The sequence below is a fragment of the Lepisosteus oculatus genome, chromosome 2 (assembly GCF_040954835.1).
Source record: "Lepisosteus oculatus isolate fLepOcu1 chromosome 2, fLepOcu1.hap2, whole genome shotgun sequence".
Taxonomy (NCBI): Eukaryota; Metazoa; Chordata; class Actinopteri; order Semionotiformes; family Lepisosteidae; genus Lepisosteus; species Lepisosteus oculatus.
This window is the reverse complement of record NC_090697.1, coordinates 72086425-72096662: the sequence shown is the minus strand read 5'-3', so window position 1 is coordinate 72096662 and position 10238 is coordinate 72086425.

Below are 10238 nucleotides of genomic sequence, written 5' to 3'. Positions count from 1 at the left end.
CCCACGGATTCACACAGCTACCTCCTGTACAGCTCATTTCACCCCAACCACACTAAAAACTCTCTTCCTTTTTCACAGTTCCTTAGGTTACGAAGACTATGCAGCGACGACATCGACTTCGAGAACCAAGCCCTCGAAATGTACTCATTTTTTATCAACAGAGGATATCCCAGTAGTGTGATTGACAGGGCCCTTGCCCGAGCCAAAAACACCCCCCGGACCATCAACCCGATCAGGAACTCCCGCCGTAACAACCGCATTCCCTTGGTGCTTCCTTACCACCCTAACACACTTCCTATCCCCAGGACCATTAACCAGAATTTTTCCATCCTACAGGATGATCCCTCCATTGGGGCCCTCTTTTCTGATCGCCCTATCATCTCATATCGCCGACCACCTAATCTGCGTAACCTCCTTGTTCACAGCTCCCTTGACCGCCCTCAACAACCATCCACACCAGGCACTTTCCCTTGCAACAGAGCTCGCTGTATCACCTGCAAGTACACAGCCACCACCACACTCATTCAAGGCCCCTCAGGACAATTCCGGATCACCCAGACAGCATCTTGTACCTCCAGCAACCTTATTTACTGTATCTCTTGCAGTAAATGCCCAGCCATCTACATTGGAGAAACAGGAAGGAGACTCGGAGACCGCTTCAGAGAACACGTCAGGGCTGTGAAGATTAAAGATCTCTCCAAGCCCATTGTTTCTCATTTCACCTCTGACGGCCACGACCACACTAATCTCTCCGTCTGTGTTTTCAAAGACGGTTTTCCGAACTCATACATCAGAAAGACCACCGAAACTAAAATTATTCTGCAGTTAGGATCACACATTCTCCCTTCCCTTAACGACAGATTACTGTTCTTTTAAATTTTCTCCATTCATTGGAAGTTTCATTTCACACCTCTCTGCACCCATTCTGACTTCACACCTCTTGATTGGCCTCTCTTTCTGTCCCCTGCTCCCGCCTCTCACTCCTCCTCCCTCCCAACCTTTGTTCTCCCGCTACTTTACCTTTGCCTACTGCCCTGTCTCTCTCACACCTGAAGAAGGCCCCACGGCCGAAACGTTGTGTTCTCTTTCTTCTTTTTTTCAGCATGGAATAAACCTATATATAATAATTGCTTACACTTATATACTGTAGCACTTTTCTGGACACTCCACTCAAAGCGCTTTACAGGTAATGGGGATCCCCTCCACCACCACCAATGTGCAGCATCCACCTGGATGATGCAACGGCAGCCATAGTGCGCCAGAGGGGGATTATTAGGAGGCCATGATTAGTAAGGGCCAATGGGAAATTTGGCCAGGACGCCAGGGTTACCCCCCTACTCTTTTCGAGAAACGCCCTGGGATTTTTAATGACCACAGAGTCAGGACCTCGGTTTTACGTCTCATCCGAAGGACGGCGCTTGTTTACAGTATAGTGTCCCCGTCACTATACTGGGGCATTAGGACCCACACAGACCGCAGGGTGAGCGCCCCCTGCTGGCCCCACTAACACCTCTTCCAGCAGCAACCTTTTTTTTCCAGGAGTCTCCAATCCAGGTACTGACGAGGCTCACACCTGCTGAGCTTCAGTGGGCTGCCAGATGTGAGTTGCTTTAAAAAACATGAGGCGAGAATTAAGTTTTTGAACGTCATTTTTAAATTTTTTAGTGCTTTCCCAGTTTAGTTTGTACATCAAGTGAAGTGTCAGTAAAGGCCGAATGTTTCATTTGTGTTGATTTAACCTTCCGGCTTCTTAAAGCAACCTTAACAACTCCCTTCACAGATGCTTAACCACTGAACACTGGAAATGAGGTACACTTTTTGACAGTTTGTAAAGTTTAATTCACCCCAACCTGTACACAATAATCCCCAGGAATGGCCCTTCCATTCATTTAGCATTATTCATTTTATGTAATGTAATCCCTTTTTTCTATGTCAGCTTGTATGGTGTCTCAGGAAAGTTAGGAAAATGCCTTAGATTCCAACTGCATAGCATTTTAACCTGTACCAGGTTTAAGGAGTTGCAGGTTTATACTGTATGTAAGCAAACTATAGATACTGGGTTTCCAATTTGATTGCTTATTTTTCATATATGTGCGTAGACATGCAGTTTTAATTTAACCTAAATGTGGTACTTTATTTTCTGTTTCATCATTAGTATAATTTGAACAACAGCCTAGATGAAAACAGAAATCAAATGGCTACTGTATTTCATGGAGGTATTAGCTTTGCCCCCTCTTTGTCTGCAGGGTCCCTTTTCTGTTGAAAAGCGCTATGACATCTTCTCCCATTTTATACTAAACTAGAATACTAAAATCTTTTATACTAAAGCTAGAACAATCAGATATAACATCTGCCATTTTCTGGGAAAATCACATGGTTAAATGTTATAACTTTTTCCATCTTTTGCAGATTTGACAAGTAGATATTATATTCTATGACTAATACATATCACTATACTTTAGACATTAGCATGTATTTTGTCTGGAGAGAACAAAAAGCACACACTTAACTATGTACTGTGGCTGACATCGTGCTGTAAACAACACACAGATCTGCTCAAGATTGGCCTGCACTAGTACTGGTAAAGTTCCAGTTTCAAGTTTGAGTTGGCACAGTCACTCGGATATACATACTGTACATCCATATGTACTTGTAACCATAATAGATGCTTTACATCACACTCCAAACCCTCATCAAACTTGTGGTGCTAGAAGAACCCGAATTGGATGCTTGATTGTTGTTAATTTATGTTTTATCCCCTCAAGATCTATAAGACATAAAAGACAAAGAATTTGGAAGGCAAAGCATAAACAAGGAACAGACCCTTCTAGGATGTTGTGATTTGGCAACTCGAATATCCTCCGTAGAGAGTAATTCCTGCAGCGATGGGTTATTATGATTCCTTCTGTTTTTGTTCCTTAGCATTCAAATCCTAAATTCTTTTTTAATAAAGGCTTAAAATCATTAATAAATGAAGATTAACAGTTAAATCCCTCACCAGGTATTGAGTTATCAGAAGCCCTGGAAGGGAATGACATACTGTAGTTAACCTCAACAGCTGTTCAGTACACAACAAGGAAATCCACACATGAACACAGGTTAGGCCAAAGTATATTAAGATTAGAAGAAGAAGGGAGCACTCTACCTACAGGCCTGTGTTGTAAAAATCAGAAGAAAAATAACATGTGGAGGATGCTGAATGACTGGTTCCCTTCAAAAGCCAAGGCTTTGGTTAATTAATAATTAAGTGAATTATTTTGGGCACTGGATAAGTTACTTAGATGAGATTTGTTTCTTTTTTTCTCAATTGTTCATTTTTGAGAAATAAAGTTTGTTAAACCAATGAAGATTTTCTGGTCTTTCACTGTTCTTTCTCTGTGCTTTCACTGCTCTGTTTCTGCGTCATACTTGTGAGGCCTACCTATAACAGACATCCAAAATACACACGTGTCGCTTGGCATGTAATATATGGCAATCATGGTCTTGCATACGCTGAGCAGCATGTATAAAGAGAGGAATGGCCTCTTTGTGGAACAGCTGGTACAAGCAAGTCATCCAAAACCATCAAAAGGCACTGGAGGCGAAACAAGCTGGCAGGAACTGTGGGAAGAGGTGAGTCTCGTCAAACTCCATCACCAGCACCTGTAATACTGGTTAGTTTATACAGAAGAGGGAGATGATGTTGAAGCATATCTCCACATTTCTGAGCACAGACCTCAAACCGAGCGATGGCCAGCAGCCAAGTGGTACAGACCTTCCAGCTCCTTTCGTAGGCCAGCGACGCTCAAAAGGCGTACTGTGACCGAAGCAGCAGATGCAAGTGATTAGCAGGAGATGAAAAAAGGAGTTTTTCCCAAGACTGGGAGTAAACACAGTGTACAGGCCATGCCCAGTGTTTCTATGCTTGGAATTTTTGGAATAACCGCTCCGAAATATATATCGTTCCCCACCTGGTTATAATCTGGCTGAATCTAGATGTACTGTATCTTCCATGGCTGGTATCATGGAAAGAGTGACCTTGGATCAATTCATGGGGTGTTTACCACGCAAGATGAAGCCAACTGTGAGGCAAGAGGCAAGGCAATACCATTGCTGCAGATGTGTTGGTAGATCGGAAGTGGACACCAGGAGAATTTACAAATACTCCACTGCTCTGGATGACTGGATGTGAGTCGTGCTGGAGACCGTCTGTGATACAATAAATATAGCTCTCCCCCAAATCCCATTTCCCTGAAAGAGGAGTCTAGGAAGGGACCCTTATCAAGATCAGGAAGACAGGGTTTGAAGAGCGAGTTGCCTGACCAGCAAAATATTCCAGATGGATATTAATCTGAGGTCCTACTATTGCTTCAGGTTATGAGCATGCCCAAACTCCCCCACCTCTTCCTTACTGAACACGACTGTGTGTCTTGCTTGCTCTCGTGAAGGGCTGAGACATGCCCCGGAGGCTGGAAATTAATCAAGAAAAAACAGGCTCTGACAAGAACACAATGAATGTGTTTCTGTTCCAACATCTGGATAAAAATCCAAGGATTCAGGAACGATCCTACAGCACCTTCAAGAAGAAAGACTGCATGTGGTGTCATCCAATGATGTTGGGGTCTTCCTTAGGAAAGATGATGGTTCTGCCACCTGGAAAAATGAGGAAGATGGATGAGATAAAGATCTAGGACAAGGACACTGGGAGGCTAAAGATTATAGTGAGAAAATGTTAGAGAGAGCAGTGATGACCTCACCTGAAGAATATGGAATTATATTGTGTTAATTAATATAATTTACTTGTAAGACACATGCTTATGATAAAAGATTGTAATTTAGGTGCAATTAAGGTACTTATATCATAAAGTGTTTCTTGTTTAGTTTTTCTCTTTTAGCAGTTTAGGAAAACTAAACAATGATTAGTAACTAAAATCAATGATTTGATGAGTTTAGAAATCAAATCATTGATAGGCTGGGTATTTCACCTAAGCAGAAAAGAGAAAGAGAAATCAACATTTAACATTGAAAATGCTTTTAATAATATTGTGGATTTCAAAGAGAAAAGAATCAGTGCTTTCACCTTCTCTTTGTCCCTTCCTCTACCATCTGGTTCCAGATCCGGACCATCTGGATTTTTCTCCAGTGCAGGAATGTCAGGATTACATTTGGAGTCAAGCCCACATCCGTTCACACAGGCAGGTGTTTTCAATTACTCGACTTCACATTTCTCCAAAGAACTCAGTAGCCCAGAGCTGTGGTTTCAGGGATCAGCACTATTCATATTCCCCTTCCAGACTCAACTACGTGATTAGCGTCATGCCGATATCCTGAACCTCTTGCATGAAATATGGATTTTATCTGTGTTGACCGAACCAGCTCTGTCTCAGCACTAAGCCCTAGCTGTGGTCAGCCATGAGTGGGTTACTGCCAGGCCCTCTAGTGGCTGACTGCAGTAAGGCTGTTGTCAGAATTCTAACAAGACAGAAGAGACTGTATTCAGAAACATATTTAACCTGTTTGACGTTAGAAAGGGCTAGCACAGTGATAATCATGTAGTGTACTCCAATGATAAATTAGATGCCAGTCCTACTAATTTGATGAACTTGTCTCCATCAGGCAGAATGTATTGTATGTTTAGTTGTATAGTATGTGTGTTTATTGAGGTAATTAATTACAGCTGAATGCTCACAATAGCATTCTGGTTACTGAAAAAGGTTTTATCATCATTTTACAGCTCTATTTTAGAATGTTGGTTTATTTTCTAAAAATGTGATTAAATATATATATAAACCACCATTCAGAGATGGTAATTAGTTTTATTTTAATATATTATTAGGTTTACAAATGGCAGAATAGTTTTGTGGTCTCATGGTTCATAATGGTGGGGTTTGCAGTGTTACTATCATTAATGTTCTTTAGTCCAGAGTAAATGAGCTATTTTCATTCTTGCAACACAGGAGCTGTGCACATTTCCTTCCTTTGTGAAACAAATGCAGAGCTAATTATTTCTTCCTCAGTGCAGTTGTATCTAATGCAGGTTTTCAACTGAATGTTTCGTCTTTGTCATGGAACTAAACACCGAAGGTCACAATAGCACAGGAAAACTCAATAGTTCAAGGTCTGCCGAGAAGACATACAGAAAACAGGAACTTTTACAAAAACCTTATTAAAGCCAAGGTTATCTCTAGACAAGGGCACATCTTTGTCAGATTTAATGATAACACAAGCCTGATTTTTTCCATTCTTTAAATAGTAGCTTAAATGCATGGACTGAAGAGAGGAAGGCACGGTAATATTAACATATATTAACATAAATGTAGTCATCCCTTCTGATGGAGGTGACAAGTAGCTGTTGGCTATTTCCTTCTTTTTAATGTAGTAAAACTGATTCTATTACTGGTGTGACTAAATTCTGTTAGAAATCAGGTGTGTTTTCATGAAGCAAAGATGTGTATTCAAGATAGCACTTTGCTCATTCTGTGTCCAGATGTTTGGTGACCATGCTTTTTCTGTTGCTGTTCCATTATTATGGAATGGCCTGCCTCCAACTTTCCGAGACACAAACTCTTTGACTCTTTTCAAATCACAGTATAAAACTCACCTTTTTATTGGGGTCTGTGTTCGGCTGGCTTACAGTTTATCTGTATGTTCTTGTTTCATTTTATTTATTTTTTCACTACATACAGCATTCCTTGGGGCTGGAAAAGCACTTTCTAAACAACTATTATTATAGTTATGGACCGATTGTTAGACTTAGACTAGGCTGTTTTCTCAAAACTCAGTTGTTTAGGATCAATTTCAGTGCTGAGCTTTAAAGCGGGTGGCTTTATAAAGAATCATAGCCAGCACTGGTTTATTAATATCAGGATGAGTGAGAGAAAAAGTGCCAGAATCAGAAGTGTAAGTTTGATAATTAGCCTTGTGGAGGGTGATTTTTACCCTTGAAAATGGCAAGCAGGTCAGATTTCATATCCATCAGCCTTAGAACCCAGTGAAAGCCCTTCCTTGGCTGTGGGAGACAACAAGCTAATATTCACATTTGTCTTCTCCCATGTTGACTACTGTAAGGCTCTACTCGTTGTTCCACATTGAACAAACTTCAGAATGTCCAAAATTCTGCAGCCAGAATCCTGACCAGGTCTAGTGCAAGTGATTACGTTACTCCTATCCTGAAGTCCTTGTATTGGTTTCATCTCATGTTTCGTGTTGACTTCAAAATCCTAATGCTCACCTACTGTATAAGGCTCTGCATGGCTTGGTATCTCAGTATCTGTCCGAGCTACTATTGTCGTACTCCCCACTTCGCAACCTTTGCTCTTCTTATTCTGGTCTCCTACTTGCCCCCCAAACCCGTCTACACTCTATGAGTGAGAGGGACTTCTCCTGTTATGCCCCAAAGCTCCTGAACTCTCTTCCCAAGGATATCGGAGAGTCACCTTATCTAAACTCCTTCAAATCTAGAGTCAAAACCTTTTTCTTTAGAATAGCCTTTACTTAACTGGTTCTGTTCTTTACCCCTCTGCTCCAACTGGATTCACTACCGTTGTCTACTGTCTCCTCCCATTGTGTATTCTCATTGTGCATAATGTATGTTGTATTTTTTTTCATTGTTGTTGTTATTCTGTAAAGCGCATTGAGAAGCCACCTTTAAAAGCACTATATAAAATATTGGTTATTATTATAATGTAATTTCTAGTATTTTGTTGATGGACCTGATAAAGATTTCAGAATACAAATGAATCAATGCTTGGACAATTATTTTGTGAGGCAGGACTACTCACTGGAAGGGAGCAGTAGTCCCTGGGTTCAATTCCCAACTTTGGGTGCCAGCTGTGTGGAGTTTGTATCTTCTCCTCATGTGTTTCCTCTGGGTGCTCCTGTTTCTCTCACAGTCCAAACAACATTCTGATAGGTTCATTGACTTCTGGGAAAACTGGCCCTGGTGTGAGTGTGTGTTTGTCCTGTAATGGGTTGGCATCCCATCCAGGGTGTACCCTACCCTGAGCTGTTGCTTGCTAGGTCCATCCAGGAAGGATGTTGACCAATGGATGGCCAGCCTGAGCATGGTTAGCAAGCTAAAGGGAGACATTTTCAAGAGTAAAACTGAAATTGTTCAGCTGTAGACAGGAACAAATTATTACTAATGAAAGCTATTGCTTTTCTTACTGTCTCTGTATCTACATGTCAGCAATAATTACATATTTCCACATTTCCAGGGGTACTCATTTTAGGTCAGGAAGTAATTTCACAAAATTTGGTGGAAGAAACATTGGATCTGGAAATTGTTATGGAATGTGACTTGAAAATGATCTGCTTTGTTTTTCTTGTGCAATTTCCTTCAGCTTTTTATATTAACAGTGACTTCTGACCAGGGCCTATGCTCAGATACTATATACTGGTTAAAATTCTGGCAGTTTGCAGTAGCAGATAAAATCTGTACCTTGTTCAACAGCTGGTGCTTGAAATGAATGTGTGACTTCAGAAGTTCGATTCCATCTGCAAAAAGAGCTGGCAGTGACACTTTGAGAGTCTGACACTGATTGACTGATTGGCCAGTATGAGAGCAGATGTTCCTGTGTCCTGTTTGCCTTCTTAGCCAATCAGTCAATCAGCCAATGCACGGACTTATCACTTGCCTTTACAGCCTGTTGGGTCTCTCTGAGAGCTCTAATGTAGGGAGAAGTAGGACCAACAGTATAAGGATACCCTTATCAGTGGTCTGCCCAGAACACTGCAACCAGGACTAAACAGGTTCAGATTGCATTGTCTACATTTGACCCTTATCTGAGAACAGGCGCTGCATCTCCAAAACATGCTATAGCTAGATTATTGCACAAGGAAGCAACTTTCTGTTAACAGGAAACAATTCTCTAGCCATAACATTTATTACCTGGATCAATTGGAAGAAATCTGTCCGGATATTCCACATCCCAGTGAGTTCCAAGAAAACACAACTACAAGTTAAGCCGATCAGGCCCGGTGGGCTTATACTTCATTGGTAACTGCCTGTATCAGTCAGCATGTCGATAAGGGATATTACTCACACACAGAAGTAGTCGGTTAATCCCAAAGAAACACTGCCCACATCTTTCCAATTTGCATGCTAATTGAGTTCCTGATTTTCGATGAAAGGGACAAGAGGACTTATAACCTCAAGGTAAAGAAGCCCAGGAGCTTTTGTAAAATAGGTTTCATTTTAATAGTTATTTCCTTGTTATGGACATTGTTTTTTAAAGATATAAACATAACATAGAGCTCAAAAATAGTTTCATATACTGTAAGTCTTAAGTACACGCATTAAAGAACTCTCATCAGTAACATTTTGCAGCAATTGTATGCTCAATTTAAGCATTTTTTAAGGAAAACATTATTTTTTCATTTAAAAATAATACTGTAAGTGTGGCAATAATTTATCATATACACTGTGTATACATATGAAGTGTTTGTAAGTTTCCCGTCTCAGTGCAGTCTCAAGTGCTGTCAGTGAAGCTTTACAGTGTGTTTAGTATATAGGGCCTCTGTATGGAGACAGGACCATACTGCAGTAAAGTCTCTGTGGTTGAATTGGCATCAGATCACATCACAAATGGCTGAGATAAGTTATGGTCTGCTAGACCCCGGTGATTTCATTCAAGACAGCCTGCTGAAATCCTTTCAAGTGAACGTTTGAGTGTTTCGTCTTTTTCACTAGGTCTCTCAAACCTCTTTACTTGTTGAGAAGATAAATAGGGAGCTGGTCAAAATCACTTATGCTCTGGTTTGCATGGCGGTCAGCTCTGAGAGAGACAGATTTGATCTGTAATTTTAAAATCTATGTAAAAACCTGCTATGTACTGTGGAAGGACAGAAAATCTAGTATTCGAATATTCCAGAGGAAGTATAACAAAAGGCAGTAAGTAATGTGCTCTTTCATATCCTCTCCTGTTTTTTAAACATTTTTTGCAATCAGTTTTTGCTGCTTAATTGTGTTTTTTTCTCAAGGGGTAATGTAGGATTTCATATCCACCCTGTACTGTGAGCAAATTAATACAGTATAACTGCACAGAGCTCAGAGGTCACCCACCTAACTTGAGCCTCTGGGCTTGTCACTAAAAGGCTGTGGATCCAACATCCTAGGACTGAACAGCTATTGTACTGTTGAGCAAAGGTACTTTACTCAAATCACTCCAGTAAAGTCCCCTGTATTGATCAATGCAAATGTAATTATTTTTCCCAATTGATCTATTTGGTTCTATAAAGGTTTCATTAAAAACATAAAT